Source organism: Ovis canadensis, chromosome 2 (genome assembly GCF_042477335.2).
Source record: "Ovis canadensis isolate MfBH-ARS-UI-01 breed Bighorn chromosome 2, ARS-UI_OviCan_v2, whole genome shotgun sequence".
Lineage (NCBI taxonomy): Eukaryota > Metazoa > Chordata > Mammalia > Artiodactyla > Bovidae > Ovis > Ovis canadensis.
In genome coordinates, this window is record NC_091246.1 from 158,543,748 (window position 1) to 158,570,380 (window position 26,633).

The following is a 26,633-nucleotide window of genomic DNA, read 5'->3' on the forward strand; positions in this document are numbered from 1 at the left end:
AGATACAGGGAAGATGTGGAAAGGAGGACAAAATTTTAAGAGTGGATGTGATATCTCTGTGTTCTCAGTACAACAGGAGGCAAGGACACTGTAATGGAGACAGCTAACTTTTTACCAAAAACCCACAGTCTCTTCTTCTCGCAGCCAGGCTACACTTGCGAGTCTCCGTTCATTCATAAGTGACTGTGCATCTAATTTCTGGCTGATGCTATGTGAGTGGAACTGTTATCTTCATTTCAAGACTAACTATTTAGAGAGTGAATAGGCTTCTTCTCTTTTAGAGAAGCTGAAGACAGTTGAAAACACAGCCCTAAGGGACAGCAGAATCACAGAATGAAAGGGTCCAGGGTGCCTGAGTCACCAATTAGAGGAAGTCATCCACCAACCAAGAATATAACATGATTGAGAAATGAACGTCTGCTGTGTCTGTGCTTTTATCTATTTTCAGATCTGTCAGAACAGTTTAGTCTGTTCTAACCACTAACGATCATCTTCTGGTAAGGAAATGCACAGTGGGGTAAGAGGCTTAAAGAAAACAGAAAATATGGGAAGTTTGGGAAAATTATGGGGAAAAATCATAAAAGGAGCTGTCTAGAAACAGGTAAAGATAAGAGAACTGCCCTGTGGCTAAAACTGGAGAACATAAATTTGTGGGTGCCTCCAGTTTGCACGACTGTGTTCATTTTCCTAAGAGCATTTTACAAGCCCAGGTGTAGAAGCAGAAAAAGCAGACTGATATCAAGTTGGAGGTTATTTCCACAGCCATTAAGACTAAAAAGGATTTTAATAATGTCCCTGATGCTGCGAAGGACTGAGCACAGGAGGAGAAGGGGACAACAGAGGATGTGATGGTTGGATGGCATCACCAATTCAATGGACACGAGTTTGAGCAAACTCCAGGAGATAGTGAAGGATAGGGGAAGCCTGGCGTGCTGTGGTCCATGGGGTCACAAAGAGTCAGACACAACTTAGCAACTGAACAACAACAACATCATGGTTCCCAGAAGATAAGTCAAAAGGAATATCGTCTTAGGCAGACATACTGTGCTATGCATTCAATGTCTGAACAAGTTTAGCATCACTGGCAGAAACTGTTGAACCACAGCATCAACTATTAGGAAGTACAAAAGGCAAAGTTCAGTGAGTTGAGAAGAGGAATCCAAGGTAGCAAAAAAACAGGAAATATATTACAGAAATATAAGCGGGACTATCTCTTGAGTCTACTATTTTCTTTACACAGTTTTAAAGGGAGTTTCTGTCCGATCAGAACTTTGCTGTGGCTTTGAGTGAGTCACTGATGTTCTCTGGAACTCAGTTTCCTCATTGATGTAACAGAGTTCACTGCTGATGTATGAAATAATGTGTGCAAAGTACTTAGCACAGGGCCTAGAAAAGGGTGATTGCTCCAAATGATACTTAACATTACCATTACTATTTATTATCAGTAATAAAAAGACAGGGTTGGGTTAGATCTTTAACCCCCTTCCTATGTTAAAATTCTGTGAATCAATATTTTTTTAGATAAATATCACAGTTTTTTGGATAGGGGAAAGACTAAGATAATGAAAGAGAGAAGTGAAAAGATATCTATTTTAACAGATCCTATGTGCACAAGCCAGGAGGGGGATACAGGGAATGTAGTATCCTCCCGCTGTGAGTACTACATCTGAAAAGGCTGAAAGGACATTCCAAATTCCGGGAAGTAAGAGGAACAGTTACACCAGGTCCAGTGAAGAACAGAGCCCATGTGTGCTCCCCTTGGAAGACATGACAAGAGAAATAAAAACACCTCTCTCTTTTATGGTTTTAAATTCATGTAGTTCTGTCACCTTATTTTACAGAGCAAGATACTGACAGGTGCAGAGAGCGACCACAGCCACAGGTAGGTGGCTATAATATGATGTCAGGGATGCACAGAACTAAACACCACCGCCCAAAAGCTCCTTCTACCTATCCTACATAAATGGTTTCAAAAGTTTTATCCCCTTAGAATCCAGAGACTTTGGAAATAGTGACAAGCAAATTTTTATCAGTCGGCTTCCCTGGTGGCTCAGTGGTAAAGAACCCGCCTGCCAATATAGAAGATGAGGGTTCGATCCCTGAGTTGGGAAGATCCCCTGGAGAAGGGAATGGCAACCCACTCCAGAATGCTCCCCTGGAGAATTCCCATGGACAGAGGAGCCTGGTTAGGCTACAGTTCATGGGGTCACAAAGTCAGACATGACTTAGCAACGAGAAACAACAGTTTTATCAATCTTCTTGTTATAAATTAAATTGCTGGACTCTTTCTTAAAAGAGACTGGATTAGTTGGGCAGGTGGAGAAGAAGGGAGAAGTTAGTGCAGAGAAAGGAGCCCTAAGGGCTCTGACAAAGGTGACTCTTCAGTGGTTAGTGTATGACCTTCCCATTTGCAGATTCCTCCACTGATGTTCTTCGAGATTACTTTTATAACTTTGGTTCAAATTCAGCAATTTCCCTTTCTTGTTCCTAAAACTAAAATGCTTTAGATACAAAATCTGCCAAAATGTATAAAGAGGATGCCTGAGAAAAAGCTAAAGATTCCATTAAACTCATTAGCTGAAATGTATCTGCCTGTGTGTCACCTGCTGTCCAATCACACCCCACTCATATCTATCACTTACTCTTGGTAATTAAGGAATGAGTGAATTATGAGTCAATCACTAATTCAACAACTATTTACTAGGTGTCCCCCAGTAAAGGTGTCCCCTTTCCAAATACACGCAGGGACTTGGCTTGGGCACGTGAGGGCCATAAAATTGTGTAGGATCCAGCCCTTGCTCTGCAAGACCTTCTGCATGAAAGGAAGTGATGCATGTTTTCAAATAATCACCATACACAGGAGTAAAAGAGACATTTAAGGGTGGCATTAAAAGAGTAGTTGAAGGATTTAGGACATGTGCAAAGCACTTCTGACTGGGGCAGGGAGGGAAAGCGTCACAAACTGGTAGCCTTTGGTCAGAACATTCAAGAACTGCTAGGATTTCAAACAGGTGAAGTGGAAGGAAGAGCAATAGCATTAGGGGCAGCACTAGGATTAAAACACATCTAGGGAATTCTACGTTGTTTCACAGAGAAGAGAGGGGAAGAACTTTACTAATGGGGCAAGACTGGAAAGGCCCATGAATTCAAAGACAAATATTTAGAATTGAACGCAATAGAACAAAGTGATCCACGGAAGGGTGGAGCAAGCAGTGATATGATCAAAGCAGTTTGGTTATTTCCAGAGAAACACAAAACTTCCTTTCTTTCTTCAGTAGAAACAAAAGGAAAACAACTTTTGAGAACCTAATACTCTGAGCCGCACTGTTTTTATCACTTTCCAAATACATTTAGAAGTTTATTGCGTTTTACTGAAACTCATAAAATCGTAATGAAAATTTTCCTAAAATGTTTACCTTGAACATCAACTTCTGTTCCTACTGTGAATAACCAACCAGACTTAGCCATCACTGGTGCATATAAGGCAAAGTGATACTGCTTTCTATGCATGTATCACCCACAGTTATAGGCCATGTCATTTGACAGTAGTAGCTTCCAGAAATCTCATTTTCAGAAACAGTTTATCTGTTATAATTCGTGGGGTTTGAAGCATATAGGTGGATTATCAAATATGGAATTCCACAGAAGACATATCACTATTTAAAGAACATGAGGCTAGAAGCATCTAAATGAAACAGTTGTTGCTCATCCATTAATAGTCTGACTGTTACAGAATAAAGTACATTAGTAATCACTTCATTTTGTCAGAAAAAAGTAAAAGCCCCAAGTAATTAATTTTGTTAACACATTTTGTCACAATAAATTTTTACTTAGGAGAGCAACAATTTAATTAATTTTTCCCAGTAATTTTAGCAAACTAATAGAACCAGAGCTTGATCTAATTAAAATCAGAAACTATGTTTTGTCTGCTGCATGAATCAGAAATCTTATTTTGAAATAATCAATATAAAATTTCCAACTGAAATATGGAAAACAAGAATACAGATATGATGTAGGAAGAAATATTTAACCCAAACAACTAGTAAGAACTGCCAGCAAAAGAGGAAAATCTTGGAAAATATGAAAAAAGAAACACATTCATGTCAGGGCACAAAATTAGAGTTCTGGACAAACTCGGATCACAATCGTCTTTAGGTATTCAAACCATCTGCTCCTTGTTCTTCCTTTCCCTAAAATGCTCCTGAGATCAATCTCTGGTCAGGTAATACAGGAAGAGGTCTGAGGTTTCCTGGCTTGTAGCCATGCTGGCCTTTGTCTCTCTCACTTGGGAGTTGAATCTGATCATCTCTCCCTCCTACATTTCTTTCTCCCATCATGTCAACAACTGTAAAACAAGGAAATACACAACATGCCCTTATTACATTCTGCTTTCTCTATAAAACAACTTCCAAGTTTCCTTCTTAACTCCAGGTGATGAGCCCTGATAGAACTCCTGAGTATTTTGAAGAGTATCTAAACCACTTTCATTACACCATCTTAGTTCCATTCCATCCCTCCTTATCTCCCAAAATAACAGTCTAAAATCAGCCAGTGTGGGGGTCCCAAACTTAATGACTAATAATTTCCCCAAAAACTTCAGATGAAAACGATATACTATTGTACACAACAGAGTACAGTAACAGAAAGGCCATTTGACGCTTTTTTTTTTTTAAAGCAAGCATGTTAGAAGTGGCAAGAATGAAGACTTCTAATTTTTAACTTGAATCCTGAGCTTTAAAACTTGAGAAACACAGTGAAAAGTATTATTTAGTTCACATACAGAATGTAGGTTTCCATATGCTTTTCCATAGTTTATTTTTGAAAGCATATGATTGTGCTGGTTTTTTAATACACTGAAGTACAAAATAGCAAACATTCTTAAAACAAAGACGATCTGCTGTAGTCTTCAAGAAATTCTAAGTCTCTTTGTTGCTGAAGTGACATTCTCTTCACCACAAAACGGTCTCCAACTACTTGAGCCCATGTTAACCTCTCCCTCCATAACCACAACAGTTCCAGCCAACATTCTGCCATGGGGTATGGACTAGGCAAGATCTTATGTTGGTCTCTGTTTGGCATTTGTATGTTTTTCCTTGTTGAATGAATTCTCATCTTCTCAAAATTAGGATGACCATACTTTTTCTTTACCTAGGACTTGTAATGCTACACAAAGCTACAGAAATTTTCATTTAAGAAGTCAAGCTTTACAGATATTCAATTTCTAATGCTCTTACTAAAATGCTATTTATGCACTTAGGACAACCTAGTGAGTCTGGCTGTTGACAAGAAGAAAGAATAAAGTTTTGGAAAACCTGAGCTGAAATTTTATCACATTAAAAATATAAAGAGGAGAAATTAGATAATGACCTGGAAATTGTTTCCCTTCTGTCATAACCATAGCTGCCATTAACCTCCCCTTCTCCCCACCTCCATCAGACACACCAAATTTATGTGGGAAAAGCCTAGATAATTCATTCACAACATTTAAGAATAAATTATCCAACTAACTGCATTTTTTACCCAAGTGATCCTCTTTTGAATATAAAAAAGTAAAATATGTAAGAAAGAAGAAAGCAGTATTTTGAAGTCTACTAACAGGAACATCAGCAGTGATTTCACCTGTGTGATATCACATATTACCTACATTTTGTCAGTGAGACAACTGAGGCTCAGTGAAATTGAATAGCTTACCTAAGGCCAAAAATTCTGGAGTTTTTCTCCCCTACTATATCCAGCTAGAGTTTGTCCCACAGTTCAGTCACTCAATGAGAAAACATTTATTGAGACTTTATCATAAGCTAGTCATCACTCTAGGTATTAGAAATACAAAGATGTGTGAGACAGACCAAGCCCTCTCATAGAACTTACTTACATTCTAGTGATGAAAGCAGAAAACTTATACCCAAACAGGATAATCTGAGAATTATAATTGTTTATCAATATGACTTATGTACAATAATAGTCAAATATTCTAAATATCTATGGGATTAAATAGTTACAAAAACAAAGGTGGGGGGGGACACTGACCACTGGTAATACTGTGGCCCTCTCGTCAAACTTAACTAACCCACTGCATCTTTTAATAAAGCAGGAGAGAGAAGGAAGCAGAGTATTTAAACTGCTCACAAAGTCCTTTGAAAATAAAGTGACTATGTGAGATATAAGAATGGGCAGCTCCAACAGTGCTGGTTCTCAAACCCCAAATTCCATCTTTATCCATTATTACTAAAGTACGATGCATTATTTGAGGAGTTGATTTGGAAATATCAAGGGAGTGCTGTAATTTGACATAATCCCCCTATGAGAAACACAGGAGGGTTTCAACATCCTCATCATAAGATTCCCCCTCACTGCACATGATACCCCTTGAGCAATGGCATCCAGCACTCAGTCCCAGTTCATGGCCAGCAAGAACTGTGGCACTCATACTCTATGGAGTGGTCAGCAGTTCTCAGGAAGTGCCTGGCCCCAATGTGGGTTCCCCTTACCCTCCACCTTTCAAAACAAACTTCACTTGGAACATATGCAAAATTCTAAGTTTTGTTTTTAGTAATGAGAATTCAGTGGAACTCTCCCATCCCCCACCTATTCATACGAGGATAAAAGTCAACCAAATTACTATTCCTATAGCTGCCCCTACCCCCTCCCATGGTATTTATAGTGTTGTATAATGTGGGTTGACCCCTGTCACTAAGATATAGTGAGGATTTGCATTTGTAAATTACTTCGGAACTCCTGAGGACAGCTCCTGGAGTGAAGGCTCCTTTTCAGAAGGTGGAAGTCAGTCTAGAGACCAAGAGCTAAGATCAGCACTTCATTCACAGGGCTATACCTTCCCGCCAAAGCACCCTGCAAATCAATTTTTACTCACAAGTTACTACGTGGGGAGTGGGGGCTGTTTCGAGTTCATCATTGTAAACCTGTTTCCTCCGAGAACTATCACACTCCAGCAGCTAAGATCTCAAAGTAGCCCCAGTTCCCTTCTAGAATCTCTACCTCTCTTGCTTCAGAGAGGAGCAACAGATCTTCCTATCAGACGAGCGGCATCCACAAACCAAAAGTTTGCAGCAAACTTTCAATAAGGTAACAACCCTCACCCAAAAGTCCTACCACTTAACCATCCTCCAAAATGTATATAGCTAAACCCCATAGGAACAAGCCCACCTTCTGTCGGTGGGGAAAAATTTTAAATCTTTCCCCAGATCCGCCACCAACCCCAACACCGACTCCACTGGGTCAGAGAGGGACCTCTCCCCGCTATAACCAGGGGGCGGGGGGGAGGGGGGGGTCTCCCAGGAAGCACACACCTGAGATTGATCCTCTCGCACGAGGACAGAGAGGGCAGGAGCACGGGTTCCTCCGGCCGGGGCGGAGTCTCTGCCTCCCCCGAATCAGAGTCTCAGCCCCGGTACTCGCGGCGAGGCGCGCCGGGATGTCACCCCCGGGCAGGCAGGGCGAGTGTAACCCGACGCGCCCAGCGCCGCCGCGCCCCGCCTCCCGAGCAACTTGCTCCTCCCGCTCCCCGCCCCGAGGGCCGCCCCGGCGGCTCGGCCGCCACATCCAGTGGTAGACCTCACGCCCAGGCTCCTCTGGCCCAGCAGGGAAATACGGAAGTGGAGGCGGGGGACCCTGCCGTGAAAGAGATGGGGGGGGCGGGGGGGCGGGGAAGCGTTGCGAACCAGCAGGCAGAGAACGATCAAGGTCTCCGCCTCCCAGTGAACGTGACTAGACGGGGACTCGGGGGACGCAGGGCCAGCCGGATAGGGCCGCGGCTCGGCGGATCCCTGGCCCTGGCCCCGAGCTGCGGGTTCTACCCTGCGTCTTCGCCTGGCCACACTCCGTATCTTCGGCCCAATCTCGGCTGGTTTAGGCCGGGGGAAGACGGTGGAGGTGTCCGATTTCCTCGGCCCTCCCCCTTGCGGCCCGCTCACTCCACCTGCCTAGGAGACAGGAGACACTCGTTCGCCTGCACGCCGGCGGGGCTGGCATACCTGATTTCTTGTTTCCGGCCTGAAACTGGCTTCCCCTGCTCGGCAGGCAGGCTTCCTTGGGCCTAGAGACGCGTCTGGGAGGCTGTAGGACCCCTGGAACCGGCCGACAGAGCCCAAAGCCTTGCCCCGGCTCCCCCCACCCCAACCCCCGACCCGGGCGCTTGGAGGCCCGCCTGGCCTCCAGACCCCTGCCTGAATGTCAGCGAGGAGACCTGCAGGGAAGACCAAGTCCAAGCATCAGGGGGTGGGATGCTGAGCACCCGTTCCTCTGGCCCAGCCTCCTACAGGTGGGGGGAGGGGAGAGCCCGGGCAGCAAAGCAGCAGGCCTCCCGGTTGCACCCCCAAACGCGACCTTGCCCACTGAGCATGCCCAGCTCACTTGCTGGAATTGCAAGGGCTAGGCGAGGCCAAGGGGGCCCAAGGAAGGGACAGATGGGATTCAAATGGACCCATTTCCTTAAGGTCTTTTCCTCCGAAGATCTCTGGGAGCTTTACACACAACTTTTCTACCGTGGCATTACAAAATACCCAGGCAGGGAACAGCTGGAAAGGCCTTTCCAAAAAAGGTAGCCGAATTAGTTTGAATCAAAATCGCAGGGGTAGGTTTTTTCAGCCAATTGTTTATTAACTCACGTACTAATTTCTTTAAATACCAAATAATTATAATTGACCCAGAGGAATGTGTAGACTCACTGGGTCCCACACTTGTAGTAACAGGAAAGCAGCCTACCCAATAGGTAGTCATTCCAGTGGAACAGTGGTTCTCAGCCTTGGATACACATTGCAGTGGGGGATGGGTGGTGGTGGTGGTGATTTAGTCTTCTAAGTCGTGTCCAACTCTTGCGACCCCGTGGACTGTAGCCCAACAGACTCCTCTGTCCACGGGATTTCCCAGGCAAGAATACTGGAGTGGGTTGCCATTTCCTTTCCCAGGGGATCTTCCCAATCCAGGGATGGAACTCTTTCTCTTGGGTTTCCTGGATTGCAGGTGGATTCTTTACTGCTGAGCCACCAGGGCAGCCCCGGGGCCGATAGGAAGCTGTTAAATGATCAATGCCAGGTTCCCATACCCACACCAGTTGAATCAGTCTGCGGATGGAACCTGGAAATTTCTATATTTTGAAACTGTTGGTCTCAGAGTGTAGCGGGGGAGTCAGCATCTCCGGAGAATCTGCTTCTTAAACTCTGGGACCAGGAATTGAGCTTTGAACAAATCCTTCAAGCGATCCAGATGCAGGCTACTGCTTGAGAGCTATTGTTGAAAGCCACCCAACCTCCAGACGCTTCAGGTGTGCACCCAAGCAGGGTTGAGAATCTCTGTAATAGACCATTGCTCTCTCATTTTTAAAAAATCCTAAACATTTGTCTAGAAGAGCAACACGATACACAGAAAAGGAAAAATCTGGTTGCACTGAGGTGCCATTAGTAGGATTTATTTTCTACTAATTCTCCCAGGATAGTTCACTGCTTGGACTATGAAGACCACCTACTATTATTCACTTTTGTACCTAGCACAGTGCCTATAACATAATAGATGTTTGATAACTGTTCACTGATATGAAATGAATGCTTAGGTGAACAGTTTGTTGTGAACCCTGTTATGTCTGCTACTTATGTTCCCCACAAGTTCTGGTCACCTTGCTAGCTAACAAGCCAGCAGGGATTCAGTTCTCATCAGTAACCCACGACTATCCATGATGGTCTGATCCAAGTCAGACCTGATAGAATAGGATATGGGAGGAAGGAGACAATATTGGGGCTTCCCCTGGTTGCTCAGTAGTAAAGCATCTTCCTGCAATGCAAGAGACCATCTGCAATGGTTCTATCCCTGGGTCTGGAAGATTCCCTTGGAGAAGGAAGTGGCAACCCACTCCAATATTCTTGCCTGGGAAATCCCATGGACATAGGAGCCTGGTGCGCTACATCCAAGGGTGGCAAAGAGTTGGACATGACTTAGCGACTAAACCACCACCACCAGAGAATTTTGAGGTGAGAAAACTCAGAAGTCTCAGATATGTTTTCACTTGCCAAGGTTGGGGCCCAAAGCAATCAAAGGAAAGCAGGACCCTAGGCACCAGTGGAATTCAGGAAAGGCATCAGATGAAAAAGTGTGTATGGGAGCAGTTAGGAGAGGAGAGATAAAAAGGTAACATGATAAGCATTCAGCTTACTCTGGATCTTCTTTTTCTAAACAACCCACCTCAGCCCTCCTCTTCCCCATGCTCCATACACATCTAAACTCAGCAACAGCCTTGACAAAAAAATAATTAGAAATTGTTGTGAAATAATTACTTCCAATTACTGCATCAAAACATAGCTGATTTGTAGTTTTTCAACATAAATTACACATCTACTTTTATTCAAGGCAAAAGTGGTTAAAAAAATTAATCCTTAAAGATAACACTGAAAGAGAAGTGTGAGTCGCTCAGAAATGTCCAACTCTTTGTGGCCCAATGGAGTAGCCCACTAGGCTCCTCTGTCCATGGAATTCTCCAGGCAAGAATAATGCATTGGGTTGCCATTCTCTTCTCCAGGAGACCTTCCTGACCTAGGAATTGAACCCTGGTCTCCTGCTTTGCAGGCAGATTCTTTACCTTCTGAGCCACAGGCACTAGATAATTTCCAAATGCAGAGTTTTATGATCTTTCTGCTTTAAGATGGACAGACTTACAGAATCAACAATTATTCCCTATTTACTCCATCAGTATCTTCTAGAAGGAATAAAGTATAAAAATAATGTTTCCTTTTAGCCTTAAACATAATGCTTTAAAACTTAAGTTACTATTTATGGGTACCTAAAGTAGCTTTCCACCTCTCTATCTCTGCCCTTGTGTCTTCTTTATTACGATAAGAATTCCACTGAAAGAATTCGGCTGCTGATTGTGGTATCTAATACAATGTAATTTCCCATATGCCTAAGCAATTTCTTTTCATTTTTAAGATAATTTTGTGGGGAGGAGGGCAATAATCATTCATTTAGGAATTACTCTTCGGAATTAAGTTAGATACACAAACAATACTTAAAAACATCTTTCCTATACACATATACTTGCTACAGCTTCTCAAGGAATTAAAACCAAACAAACACGCTGAGGGTTAAAAAGGGAGAAAACTGAGAGCATAAAGGGCGTGGCACTTAGAACTACATTTAAAAACATGAAGTAATTATTTCAGCAGAAGGCGATCTACCCATCTGACCAGCACCTCAGGAGAATTAGAGTCTTAAGTGTTTCTCCTTGTCATCATAAACATGACTCAGCATTTGGAATGAAACTGTGTTTACTGTCTTTCAGATTGAAGGTGTCAAGTAACTTTAGTGCCACCTCTTTGCTCCTGTGCCTGTGAAAACTTCAGGACTATCATAGGTTTTCAGGCTCACTTAGCTACCGAAATTTGAAAAGCTTTTCCCTTTTCATTCCTTCCTATCCAAACAAAATCTAAATTTGCCTGCCATTAATTTATCTTGCTTGTATAGTGCTGTCAGGTAAATCTGGGTTATTCTCTATATTCTAGTATAACAATACAAGCAAGAAGTTCTTCCCTTCCTCAGTCGGCTGCTTAGACAACTTAAACCCAGCTGCTGGGGATAACCTTTCTCGAGCATGGGGAACCTTCCATTGCTGATTCTGTTACACACTTTTTATGATCATTCATCACCTGCGCAGGGTCAACTCTTTTAGTCCTTGCCCATTTCTAGAGAGGAACACACTTTCTGCTAGTGTTCATTGATTACCAAAGCTCATAATAAAATTCATGGACGAGAAAGACTGAATGGGGCCTTTGTTGTTCAGTCGTTCGGTTGCTTCCGACTCTGTGTGATCCCATGGACTGCAGCACGCCAGGCTTCTCTGTCCTTTACTATCTCCCAGAGTTTGCTCAAACTCATGTCCATTGAGTCAATGCTGCTATCTAATCACCTCAGCCACTGCCACCCCTTCCCTTCCTTCTCTCAATCTTTGCCAGCATCAGGGTCTTTTCCAGTGAGTTGGCTCTCCATATCAGGTGGCTGAAGGACTGGAGCTTCAGCTGCAGTACTTTGCCCATATGATGCTTCCCAGGTGGCTCAGTGGTAAAGAATCCACCTGCCGATGCAGGAGACACCAGAGACGCACATTTGATCCTTGGGTCAGGAAGATCCCCTGGAGTAGGAAATGGCTTCCTACTCCAGTATTCTTAAGGAAATCCCATGGACAGAGAGGTCTGTCAGGCTGCAGTCCACGAGGTCAAAAAGAGTCATACACCACTGAGCAACTGAGCACAGTACATAAGACAGCACATGAAAACAAACATTTTCAGCACAGTATGTTAATAACTCTAAACGGGGACCTCAAAGCTCTGTGTTGGGATGGAGCATACAAGTATTCCGGGGAGCATCTCTTGCAGAGAAAGTAGCAGCTTACTTCTAAGACAAGAGGGAATATACGATTAAAGGCCTAGAAATACAAAAGGGCCTAGGGTTTTCTGGGAAATGCTGTCATAAAAAATCTGAGGGAGAAGATATTGGCAGATGCAGTTAGACTGATAATCAGAACCTGGGTCATACAAAGTCATACAAAGGAAAGGGGCCATAAATATTATTAACTCTCATTTTTATTTTAAAAATGATAAAACCAAGGCTCAGAGTTATTAAGTATTTTGCCTAAAGTTACAGAGTTGTTCAGTCATGTCCAACTCTTTGCGACCGCATGGACTGCAGCATGCCAGGCTTCCCTGTCCTTTGCCATCTCCAGAAGCTTGCTCAAACTCATGTCCATTAACTCTGATGCCAGAGTTAGCCTAACATTAATGCATGTAGTACAGATGCCCTCCATCAAATCTGACTCTTTGTGACCCCATGAACTGTAGCCCACCAGGTTCCTCTGAACATGAGATTTTCCAGGCAAGAATACTGGAGTGGGTTGCCATTTCCTTCTCCAGGGGATCTCCCCAACCCACGAATTGAACCCATGTCTCTTGTGTTTCCTGCATTGGCAGATTCTTTACCACTGCACTACCTGGGAAGCCCCAGCCTGACATGGTGTTAAGACTAAAATGAGAAACTGCTTGGTGCAGAGATCAGTGTAGGAGCTTCAAATCTATCCTCTTCTAAGTGCTTTAACCTGTAACTTCCCAGAGCCTCTGTTTCCTCATCCAGGGAGGATGTTACTAGCGCACACTCAGTACTAACTCTCTTTCAGGCACTAGTCTTAACAAAGTACTTGTAATAGCTAATCCTCAGAATAACTATGAGTTTTTTGGTTTCTTGGCTTTGCTTTTACAAATGGGGGAATTGAGGCATACAATTGCTAAGCAACATGCCCAACACAACACAGCTAGCAACAGCCACACTGGGATTGAATAGGATAATATATGTAAAATGCCTGACTTATAGGCTATCTGTAAAACTATCACCAATGTCGTTTCCCTTCCCTGAGGCCCACACATTCTGACTCGCGGTCCAATATTGGGCAAAGACACTTTTGTTCTGAGCTTTGAATGCTATGTATACTCACATCTTTTTTTTCCATTCTATTATTTTAGTAGTTTACATAATTTGGGAAGCACTATTAATATATTCACCCAATAATCTTAATCATTGTTAACAATAGTTACAAATTAAGAAGATAATCAAACATTGAACAAAGACTACAAGTTTACCACTTACAAAAGAAGAAAAAAAAACTAATATAGAGTTTCTAGATTAGCAAACTCTGTCCAGAAAAATTAAACAAATTCTTCAAAATTGAAACAAATTCTTGATCTGGACTGGTTCAGTACCTTTGAGGCTTGGAGATTAGACCAGGTCATTTATCATTTAGGTGGTCTCTACCTCCTTGTTACTTGAATTCTTAAAACCAGAATTATAGACATCTAATATCCAACAGAAAATCTTCCCACATCAGTGATTTTCAAAGAGTTAGGATCAAGAATGAGGTAAAAACACAGGATATGATCTTCATCTTGAAAAGATGAAAATGCTAAGTATATTTTTAATGGGTACTTAAAGTTTTATCTCTGCTTTATAAGAATCTGGGGATGGTGGGGGGACTTCCTTGGCAGTCCAGTGGTTAAGATTTCACCTTTCATTGCAGAGGGGTAAGGGTTCAATCTCTTCGGTCAGGGAGCTAAGATCCAACATGCCTCACAAACCAAAAAACCAAAAAACATAAAACAAATAATATTGAAAGAAATTCAATAAAGACTTTAAAATGGTCTACATTAAAAAAAATTCTGGGAAAGTACCTTCTAAATAAAAATAAAATTTAGAAAAAATGACATCAATAAAAAGTGACACCAGGAAACTTTCTTAGAAGTAAATGTTTCTAAGGTAAAGGAAATTCAAACTCCTCCTTGGGCTGGCATCCACTCTCTTCCTAAGACAGCACTGAAAACAAGTGTTTGTGATGTAAATTGAGTAACAGTGTCTCTGGAACAAAGCCTCTCATTTAATAGCAGGAGGAAGGTTGCAGGCAAGTGTTAAGTCCTAAATAACTCATTTGGAGAACATGAGTAAGTATTTGGTTCTGATGTGGGAGCTGAAACAAAATGGAGGACTGGACCCTTCAGAGCAACTCTGGTTATGATTCAGTTAAAGAAGTGACTGAGCCAAAAGTAACCAGCCCAGGAAACTGGAGATGTGTTCAGTTCCATGTCTAAGAACCTGTTACATAACATGGAGATGATTTCAACCTCATCAGTAAATACTTAAAATAAACTTGACCACAGTTTGTAATATTTTGATGCGATTTTTTTTCTAAATGAATGAATCTGAACAGCAAAAAATAGAGCAACAATAGCAAAGGACAGGGTTTATGCCTGTGCATGTTTAGCCTTTAAAATAAGAAGAACACTGTGTCTTAATTCAGCAGCCTTGAAACACATGGGCATTGACCTACTTTCTGCCAAGCCAAGACGGGGGCCCTCTACACACAAGGGTATAGGCCAGAGTGACAGGTGCTGTTCCCTCAATAAATAGCTTGGACTCAAAAGGGAATCTCCTGCATTCCTCCTCTATCAGTAAAAGCATCAAGCAAAGCCAAGAAATGAACCAGGGAAATGCAGAGACTCTGTTCTGTTATCTTTGAGTTACTTATTGAATAGCTTTTTTTAAAATAGTCTTTAAAATACTTTTTTAAATAGCTTTTTTAGGGGTCATAAGGCAAAAGAAGAGAATGGTATAATGTAAACTTCATCAAAGAGAATTTGAAATCTTAATGAAAAGTCTATTAACATTCTCTAGACCACACTGTAAATAGATAATCCTATTTCCTTTCCACCTAATTTTTAACCCTGGTCATTTCTGAGAACTGAGATAACTTGACCTATGATTAAAAAAAAAAAAAAAAAGGCTAGAAACTGGTGTCAGGATATCTGAAAAAAAATATTTTTTTCCTAGTAAATTTAGAGTATATGTGTTCTAAAAATATCTTTCAATAGTCAAATGTAGAGGAAGACACTTTTTCCTGAGCACGTGTTCTTCAACCTGATCCTCTTGGGGTTTTGCAATAGAGAAATCCAGTCCTCACAAAGAGGCCTTCCTCCAGTGGGTCTCAAAGTGCGGTGGGGTGGAATTCTAGCTTTTCCATCATTTTCCTCACCCGGACATAATTTACATTCCTGCTTTGGGGCTATGTGAAAGCAAATTGTCCCTAGGCTTAATGAGGTAGAGTGAAGACTTATAAGCTGAATAGTGACCTCCCTGGAACCTTTGAATGTCACTTTACATGGCAGGTATGGAGTATTAACAGATATGATTTAACCAAGGATTCTGAGATGGAGAGTTTATCCTGAGTTATCAGGAGGGACCCTAAATACAGTCACATGTATCTGTCAATTTAAAAAATAGTCACAACGTAGAAATTGAGAGGTATGTTTTATTTGGCGGGAATTTTTAGAACCACAAGCCCAGGAGGCAGCATCTCAAGTGACCCTGAGAGAACAGTTCCGAGGAGGCGGGGCGAGGAGCCAGGCTATATAGAGGTTTGCAGCAAGGGGCACGTAGTCTCAACATCAAAAGATTATTGTTAATTAAGGAAATCCAAATATCTCAACTTAAGGAATTTGGCACTCCTCTGTGTTTAGGAAGGTGCAAGAGTCTGGTCTAACTGAAGTCATCCCTTTCATACGCATGTCAGCCAACTGGGATCAGCATCCTGCTTCCTGATTTTTCACATCCTTAGTTCCTTGCTTATTGCAGGGAGCAGCACTAGCTACTAGATTGCAAGCATTGTTCTCCCTCTTGGGCTCAAAAATTCACTTTGAAGGCACAAAATCGCTGTGACACCTTTGTTTATTGATGTGGCAGGAAATATTCCATTTCACATATCTATAGAAGAGAGCAGTAATAGGGAGGGTTTATAGGAAATGGCAACCCACTCCAGTATTCTTGCCTAGAGAATCCCAGGGATGGGGGAGCCTGGTGGGCTGCCGTCTATGGGGTCGCACATAGTTGGACATAACTGAAGCAACTTAGCAGCAGCAGCAGCATACAGACACAAGAGTAGAAGACAGTGTCATCATGGATGCAGGTTGGAGTAATACAGACACAAGCCAAGGAATGCCAGCAGCCACCAGAAGCTGGTAGAAGCAAGGAGTGAATTCTCCCAGATCTTCTGGAGAGAGCTGGCTCTGCCAACCCCAATTTCAGTCCAGTGATAATAGTGTTGGACTTCTGACCTGCAGAAATGTTGTTGAGTCGTGTCTGACTCTTTGCAACCCCATGGACTGCAGCTCTCCAGGCTTCCCTGTCCTTCATTACCTCCTGGAGTTTGCTCAGACTCATGTCCTTTGAGTCTGTGATGCCATCCAGAACTATGGGAGACTGTATTTCTTGTTTTAAACTACCAACTTGTGTTTAATTGTTAAAGCAGCAATAGGAAACTGATAACAGTTCCTTCAGCACTTCCTTCATTTATTTTCTTTTGACACCAACTCCAGTCTATCTTTGTAGAGCTAGCCCTTCAGTACATCACTGACATTTGTAACATACTCTTTATTCGCTTATTTGCAATGACAAAGCAATTTACAACAATGTAAATGAGCTCAATTTTCTGTCCTGTGGGACATTCAACTGATACTACAGACTTTAAAAATTTGAGAAATGCCTTGTTTTGTTTTAGCTTTCTAACAAGTGAAGAAATACCAGAACAAGGTTAAAAAATTATTTCATAGTTTGAATGTTACAATTAGGCAACTAACGTTTAGCAGAAGGATGTCAGTAATTGCCCTTTTAGCTTTATTTAGAGATAAGAGCAAAAATTTTAACATGAAGTCTGTACCAGACGGATTGCTGTGCCGCCCAGATTCTTCTTTAAGCAGATCTTCTTTCACCAGCTGCTGGAAGCATCTTCAGCTGGCAACTCCTCTAGAATTTGCATCTACTGCAAAGAGCAGCCTCATTTAAGGCCATCCCTTTCCTGAACTGATCCTTACCATGAGATTGAGTGAAGCAGGAGTATAAAGACCCAGCTAAATAATTGGGAGATAACACTAATGGACTGTTCATACTCCAGAACTCCCTTAGCGGGTGAAGGAGGTTTTGTTGGCCTTGCATCACAATTCACATTTTCCTCTGCCCACTTCTGCTTCTGTGTTCTCCTTATTACAAGTGTCCCTAAAAATAACATGCATGTCAAGTTGAATCAGAGACCTTCAAAAATAGGAGGCACAGGTAACCCAAACCTTGAGTTCCACAGAATTTTTAATTCATTCCTTCTTCTTAATCAGATTTCTCCCCTGGGACTATACATTTCTACCTATCTCAAATAAAGAACCATTCCCCAGAGCCAGGAGCCTTTGTAATGTTTCTACATATCTGCATATCCAAAGGCTATCCAAGGGTTTCCTTTCTGGCTCAGAGATAAAGAATCCTCTTGCAAAGCAGGAAATGCGGGTTCGATCCCAAGGTCAGAACGATCCTCTGAAGAAGGATATGGCAACCCACTCCTATATTCTTGCCTGGGAAATCCCATGGACAGAGGAGCCTGGGGGACTGCACTCCATGGGGTCGCAAAAAGAGCTGGACATGCCTCAGTGACTAGACGACATCTACACATTCAAGGGCACAAGGCTTCTCTGAAGCACACAGAGTTTAGAAGTATGAGTTGCCCAATTTCCCCCCAAACCATACGTCCTTTCAAGTTTCTCTAATTTATTTGTTTCTAATTTTTTTTGCAGGAATGGTGACCCCTAACAGGACCAAAAGAGGGCTCGTGTCTAACACTCAGAAATGAATTGTCCGAGGAGGCACACATTCTGACAAAGTAAGAGAGTTCATTGGGAAGGGAGTGCCCACGCAGAGAGCAGGAGGGTAAGGGAATCCAGGAGGACTGCTCTGCCATGTGGCTCACAGTCTCGGGTTTAATGGTGATGGTTTTAGTTTCCAGGTTTTCACTGGCCAATCATTCTGGCTCAGGGTCCTTCCTGGTGGCGCATGCATTGCTCAGCCAAGATGTATGCCAGCGAGGACTCTGGGGGGTGGTAGACATGTGACATCTCCTTTTGACCTTTACCAAACTCTTCTGATTGGTGTGGCTTATTATTTTCATGTTTCTTACTGGGACCTCCTGTGACAAAATTACTCACCAAATGGTTACTCTGGTACTTGGCCAGGATGCATAGTTTCAGTCAGTGTGTTTCCCCAAAGAATTTTTGACAACCAGTGGATACTTGTTGAGCATCACCAGGCTATTGTTTAGGGATACAGGCAACACCCAGTTGTGTATGTGTCTGGTGGTGAAACTAAAGTCCAACGCTGTAAAGAACAATAATGCATAGAAACCTACAATATTAGGTTCATGAATCAAGGTAAACTGGAAGTCATCAAACAAGAGACTGCAAGAGTGAACATCGGCAATTTAGGAATCAGTGACCTAAAATGGACAGGAAAGAGTAATTTTAATTCAGATGACCATTATATCTACTACTATGGGCAAGAATCCTTAGAAGAAATGGAGTAGCCCTCATAGTCAACAAAAGAGTCTGAAATACAGTAGTTGGGTGCAATCTCAAAAACAGAATGATCTTAGTTTGTTTCCAAGGCAAACCATTCAATATGCCCTGACCAGTAATGCTGAAGAAGCTGAAGTTGAACAGTTCTGTGATTGAGTGAAGCAGAAGGTCTACAAGACCTACAACTAACACCAAAAAAAGATGTCCTTTTCATCATAGGAGATTGGAATGTGAAAGCAGGAAGTCAAGAGGTACCTGGAGTAATAGGAAAGTTTGGCCCCAGGCTACATAATGAAGCAGGGTAAAGGCTAACAGAGTTTTGCCAAGAGAACACACTGGTCGTAGCAAACACCCTCTTCCAACAACACAAAAGATGACTCTGCACATGGTCATCACCAGATGGTCAACACCAAAATCAGATTGATTATATTCTTTGCAGCTGAAGATGGAGAAGCTCTATACAGTCAGCAAAAACAAGACCCGGAGTTGACTATGGCTCAGATCATGAACTCTTTATTGCAAAATTCAGACTAAGATTGAAGTATATAGGGAAAACCACTAGGACATTCAGGTATGACCTAAATCAAATCCCTTATGATTACACAGTGGAAGTACAAATAGATTCAAGGGATTAGATCTGATAGAGTTTCTAAAGAACTATGGACATAGGTTTGTAACATTATACAGGATACCGTCTCTGAGGAAAACCATCTCCAAGGGAAAATATGCAGAAAGGCAAAATGGTTGTCTGAGGAGGCCTTACAAATAGCTGAGAAAAGAAGAGATGCAAAAGGCAAAAGAAGAAAGGGAAAGATATATCCAGCTGAATGCAGAGTCCAGAGAATAGCAGGGAGAGATAAGAAAGCCTTCCTAAGTGATCAATGCAAAGAAACATAGGAAAAAAATGGAATGGGAAAGACTAGAGATCTCTTCAGGAAAATTAAAGATACCAAGGGAACATTTCATGCAAAGATGGGCACAACAAAGGACAGAAACAGTATGGACCTAACGGAAGCAGAAGATATAAAGAAGAGGTGGCAAGAATACATAGAAGAACTATACAAAAAAGGTCTTCATGACCAAGATAATCACGATGGTGTGATCACTCACCTAGAGCCAGATATCCTGGAGTGTGAAGTCAGGTGGGCCTTAGGAAACATCACTACCAACAAAGTTAGTGGAGATGATGGAGTTCCAGCAGAGCTACTTCAAATCCTAAAAGATGATGCTGTGAAAGTGCTGCACTCAATATGCCAGTAAATTTGGAAAACTCAGCAGTTGCCACAGACTGGAAAAGGTTAATTTTCACTCCAGTCTCAAAGAAAGGCAATGCCAAAGAATGTTCAAACTACTGCAAAAATGCACTCATTTCACATGCTAGCAAGTTAAAGCTCAAAGTCCTTCAGGCTAGGCTTCAACAGCACATGAACCGAGAACTTCCAGATGTTTAAGCTGGATTTAGAAAAGGCAGAAGAACCAGAGATCAAATTGCCAACATCTACTGGATAATAGAGAAAGAGAATTCCTGAGAAACATCTACTTCTGCTTCATTGGCTATGTTAAAGCCTTTGACTGTGTGGATTACAACAAACTGTGGAAAATTCTTAAAGAGATGGGAACCTGCCTTCTGAGAAACCCATACTCAGATCAAGAAGCAACAATTAAAACCAAACGTGAAACAATGGACTGGTTCCAAATCAGGAAAGGAGTATGTCAAGGCTCTATATTGTTACTCTGCTTATTTAACTTATATGCAGGGTACATCATGCGGAATGCCTGGCTGGATGAAACACAAGCCAGAATCAAGATTGCAGGGAGAAATATCAATAAACTCAGATATGCAGATGACAACACCTTCATGGCAGAAATTGAAGAGGTACCAAAGAGCCTCTTGATAAAGGTGAAAGAGGAGAGTGAAAAGGCTAGCTTAAAGCTCAACATTCAGAAAACTAAGATCATGGCATCTGGTCCCATCACTTCATGGAAAATAGATGGGGAAACAATGGAAACAGTGGTGACTTTATTTTCCTGGACTCCAGACTCACTGGAGATGGTGACTGCAGCCATGAAATTAAAAGACACTTGTTTCTTCTAAGAAAAGCTATTACCAACCTAGACAGCATATTAAAAAGCAGAGACATTATTTTGCCAACAAAGGTCCGTCTAGTCAAAGCTATGGTTTTTCCATTAGTAATATATGGATATGAGAACTAGACAATAAAAAAGGCTGAGCCACGAAGAACTGATGCCTTTCAACTGTGGTGCTGGAGAAGACTCTTGAGAGTCCCTTGGAGAGTCCCATGGAGATCAAACCAGTCAATGCTAAAGGAAATAAACCCTGAATTCATTGGAAGAACTGATGTTGAAGCTGAAACTCCAATATGTCCATCTGATGTGAAGAGCCAACTCATTGAAAAAGCCCCTGATGCTGGGAAAGATTGAAGGTGAGACGAGAAGGGGATGACAGAGGACGAGATGGTTGAATGGCATCATTAACTCCATGGATTGGATGTGGATATGGTGAAGGACAAGGAAGCCTGGCATGCTGCAATCCATGGAGTCTCAAAGAGCTGGACACGACTGAGTCACAGAACAATAACCAGTATTGGTGCTCTTATCACACAGTTCAGATTGTAGCACATTATCGACTCTAAGTTGACCTTTCTTCCAGGCAAGGTAAAGTGAATTAATTAGGTTAGATATAAAACAAGGAGTCATGGGTCTGGGGAAAATCAGAGAGAGCATACCACATGCTAAAGAGATTACCTCTCTGCCTAGGCCTGGTGGTCAAACTTTGTCCTACCAGCTAGAACAACAGATATTATATCCTCCCTTCTGTGATACAATATGAAGTCTGCGTTATCATCTCAGAATTATTTTTGCCCCAAGTGTTTAATCTAAATTAGTCAAGCCTTTAAATCTGGATCCTAGTCCAATAGATAACTGACCCTTTTAAGACAATGTCATAGAAGAAAAGGGGGCTAGGGAGAGAGAGACTGATCTAGAATAAAGGTGACATGTGACATAATTAAGTGCAGTAAGTATGTTTTAATTGGATTCTGGCTTGAAAAGAAAATGAATGTGAAAGAAACTTTGGGAATGATGGGGAAAATCTGAATATAGCTTGAGTAAAGATGAAAAACAGAAAGATGACCTTAGGGAGTTATGATTGATTTTTTCTTCAGTGTGATAATATTGCAGTTATGTAGGAAACTATCCTTGTTTTAGAAATACATGTTAACATATTTAAGGATGAAATAATATAACCATGGGTTACCCTGGTAGCTTAGCTCATAAATAATCCGCCTGCAATACAGAAGACCCTGATTCTATCCTTGGGTTGGGAAGATGCCCTGGAGAAGGGATAGGCTACCCCCCCTAGTATTCATGTGCTTCCCTGGTGGCTCAGGTGGTAAAGAATCCACATGCAGTGCAGGAGATTTGGGTTTGATTCCTGTTGGGAAGATCCCTGGGAGGAGGGCATGGCAATTGACTCTAGAATTCTTGCCTGGAAAATCCCCATGGACAGAGGAGCTATACAGTCCATGGAATCACAAAGCGTCTAACACGACTGCACAATATAACCACTTTCAGATGATTCAGCAAAGTATAAATGTATAGATATAAGCATTTATTTTATAATAAATATTGGAAAACATTAACAATTGTTGAATTTAGAAGTAGGTGAATAGATATTTATTTGTATTTCTAGCCTTAAGATTTTCATAATCAAAATTTTGAGAAAAAATAAATGGGGCAGTTTTTACACAACTTTGGCCCACTGCTATCATGGAGGAATTAGGCCCAGCATTACTAGATATTCTGAATTTTCAAAAGAAGCCTGAAATCTGGAATTTTTTGTAATGCTTCTCCCACTTATGAAAATATCATCCCACTACTGGGCATACACACTGAGGAAACCAGAATTGAAAGAGACACGTGTACCCCAATGTTCATCACAGCACTGTTTATAATAGCCAGGACATGGAAGCAACTTAGATGTCCATCAGCAGATGAATGGATAAGAAAGCTGTGGTACATATACACAATGGAGTATTACTCAGCCATTAAAAAGAATACATTTGAATCAATTCTAATGAGGTGGATGAAACTGGAGCTGATTATACAGAGTGAAGTAAGCCAGAAAGAAAAATACCAATACAGTATACTAACGCATATGTATGGAATTTAGAAAGATGGTAATAATAACCCTGTATGCGAAACAGCAAAAGAGACACAGATATATAGAACAGTCTTTTGGACTCTGTGGGAGAGGGAGAGAGTGGGATGATTTGGGAGAATGGCATTGAAACATGCATAATATCATATATGAAACGAATCTCCAGTCCAGGGTCAATGCAGGATACAGGATGCTTGGGGCTGGTGCACTGGACCCAGAGGGATAGTACAGGGAGAGAGGTGGGAGGAGGGTTCAGGATGGGGAACATGTGTACACCCATGGCGGATTCATGTTGGTGTATGGCAAAACCAATACAGTATTGTAAAGTAAGTAGCCTCCAATTAAAATAAATAAATTTATAGTTAAAAAAAGAAAATATCAGCAACCAATTTTAAAAACACATCAACAACAACAACAAAGCTTCTGTGCAGGCCTAATACAATGTATTTGGATGCTGAAGCTCTAAGCTCTTATCACCGTCTCTGATTCAGATCCTTTGCACCTTAATCCTTACATCTTGCCTCTGACCCTCTGCCTCTGATTTTCTTCTTTCTCAAAGTGGCATCTAGCTAACTTAGTCCTTTTCTCACCCTTGCTCTTTTTTTTTCCCAACTGGTCTCTACCACTTTGTAGTTTCATTGAGCAGTTAGTGGATAATGTGAGAATGAATCAAGCTATGGATTTCTCTAGCATATTGGATGATTTGGCAAACTGGAGAATTGTTTAATAATTATCCTAGGGCATTAAACATTATCCTAATGATCTAAAGTAGTTATTAAACCTTCCCACTTAAGGTTATTAAATTGTAACATCTGTCTTCAGGAAGCATTTCTAGTACATGTAATATTCGTAAAACATTTACAACTGCTTTTAGTTATATCTCAGATCCTATGATAAGTTTACAGGTTCCCCCCGCCCCTTATTTAATGGCTAAAAATACTAGGCATGGAGTCCTAAAGGCAACTTGAGTCCTCTGTAGGAGAAGATATTATATGCAGGCAAGCTTCCTGGATGACAGGCTGCTGTTTATCCAACTACACCATGTTCTCTCCAGGCCTTGTTTGCTTTATTAGCTAATTACCAGGCTGCATATTCAACCCAGGTTCCAACTATATTAAGGGCTATTTACTAGCTAAAATCAATACTGTTTCGATTAGACACCTGGCGTGGCTTTTGGTAACTAAGCATTATTTGGGCTTCACTGCTTTTACTCCACCAGGGAGATGGGAAAGCGCTTTGTTTTGATTTTTTACACTTAGTGGCTACTGCTTTTAGCAGTAGGAGATAAAAAGGCAGTAGAGAGGCTTTGTCAAGGCCAAGACTAGGAACAAATACGTAATATTTACAGTACCAGGAAAGGGGCAAAGAAAAATACAATGATGGACAGTGATTTTATATTAAGGTTCTTTTATATTCTTTTATATTAAGGTTCTTTTTTCATTAGATAAATCTCTTTGGCTATATGTCTGGTGCACCAAGCACTGTATTACCCCTAAAATTAAAAAGATAAATGAAATACAGTCTCCAACCTTGTTAAGTTCGAAAGAAAATTGAAACAATAATAACTATTAAAGAGTGAAAACAGTAAACAGCAGATGTGGAACTGGGTTTGGACATAGCATAGGAAATGGAGTGATCTATTTTGTTTAGAAAGAAAAATTCCCCCAAAGGCTTGTTTGTTGGTGATGTTGGTGTAGTGAACAAAAAAGTCCCTTTTTAATGTAGGTATTTTATTATGAATATACAGTAATTCCCTTTTATCAGCGAGGGAACATTCCAAGCTCCCCAGTGGATCCTGAAACTGCAGATATATTACCAAATCCTATATATACTATGTTTTTTCCTATGCATGCATACCTGCAATTTAGGTAAAGTAAGAGATTAACAAAAGTAACTAACACTAAAATAGAAGTTATAAAAATATACTTAATAAAAGTAACATGAATATAGTTTCTTTCTCAAACTATCTTACGGTACAAATTTAATGCCTTTTTCATCTTAACTAAGTGCTTACCATACACCATGGCTGTAACTTTTTCAGTGTGAGATGCAAAACCAGCGTGAATTTCTTTTTCTCTTTTCATAAGCTCACAAAGAAGCTTCCTTCTTAGGAATCTTGAGGTTGCAGATCTTAGCAACCTCAGCTCATGATTTCTTTTCCTTTCTGTATTAGGTCCAGAACTTTCAACTTACTTTGTGGCTTCTCTTTGATAACTCTAAATTGCTACCATCACTCTTGAGCTTTTGGACCAATATTAAGTAAAAAAAAAGGGTTACTTGAGCACAAGCATGCAACAGCCTATCTAATCTGATAACCTATATAGCCACTAAATGACTACTAGGCAGACAGGATATACTGGGCAAAGGGATGATTCATGCTTGGGGAAGGACTGAGAAGGATGGCTTGAGATTTCATCACATCACTCAGAACAGTGCACAATTTAAAACTTATGAATTGTTTATTTCTGGAATCTCCCATTTACTATTCAAGAACCTCAGAAAACAGCACGTAACTGAAATTGTGAAAAGCAAAACTAGATAAGAGGGACTACTACTGCAATCCATGGTCATTTTGTAAACATGAAAATATACAGACAAAATAGAGAAAGAAATGCCTATGATCCCACTACTCAGATCACAAACTTTGCTAGTAGGCTGCTATAAACATATTATGAATTTTCTATTATATATATATATGTGCACAACTTTCTCAAACCCAAAAAACATGTGAAAATAAAGGATTTGAGTCAGATTGTTCCAAACCAAGGTCTTGTAATTTATTACTGTCATAACTTTGGGCAATCTGCATACTCTCTCTAAGAATTGGTTTTCTTATCTATAATAAACAGGTAACAATACCTACCTTGGTGGGTTGTTGTAAAGATAAATGAGAAGACAGAAAAAGTATAATTCTTAGAACTATAATCTCAGAGGCATATAAAGCACTCAACATATTCATTCATCCAAAAAATATTTATTAAGAGCTCTCCATATATGCAGATGACACCACCCTTATGGCAGAAAGTGGAGAAGAACTAAAGGGCCTCTTGATGAAAGTGAAAGAAGAGAGTGAAAAAGCTGGCTTAAGACTCAACATTCAGAAAATTAAGATCATGGTATCCGGTCCCATCACTTCATGGCAAATAGATGGGAAAACAGTGGAAAGAGTGGCAGAGTTTATTTTTTTGGACTCCAAAATCACTGGAGATGGTGACTGCAGCCATGAAATTAAAAGACACTTGTTCTTTGGAAGGAAAGCTATGACCGACCTAGACAGCATATTAAAAAGGAGAGACATTACTTTGCCAACTAAGGTCCATCTAGTCAAAGATATGATTTTTCTAGTAGTCATGTATGGATGTGAGAGTTGGACTATAAAGAAAGCTGAGCACTGAAGAATTGATGCTTTTGAACTGTGGTGTTGGAGAAGACTCTTGAGAGTCCCTTGGACTGCAAGGAGATCAGTCCTGGGTGTTCACTGGAAGGACTGATGCTGAAGCTGAAACTCCAATACTTTCGCCACCTGATGCGAA

General features: G+C 41.2%; 1 protein-coding gene across 5 annotated transcripts in view; it reads right to left on the reverse strand.

Moving 5' to 3' along the window:
• GPD2 (glycerol-3-phosphate dehydrogenase 2) overlaps positions 1 to 26,633 on the reverse strand; it is a 236,629-nt gene that overhangs the window by 139,349 nt on the left and 70,647 nt on the right. For 2 of the 5 annotated variants that reach the window (XM_069574381.1, XM_069574380.1), the window contains exon 1: positions 7,308 to 7,637. The exons of 1 other annotated variant lie outside the window; for it this stretch is intronic. The gene's annotated coding sequence lies outside the window, so the exon portion shown is untranslated. Of the gene's footprint in view, positions 1 to 7,307; positions 7,638 to 7,991; positions 8,364 to 26,633 lie in introns of those variants that run through there. 2 more of the 5 variants (XM_069574385.1, XM_069574384.1) reach the window with 2 other exon arrangements.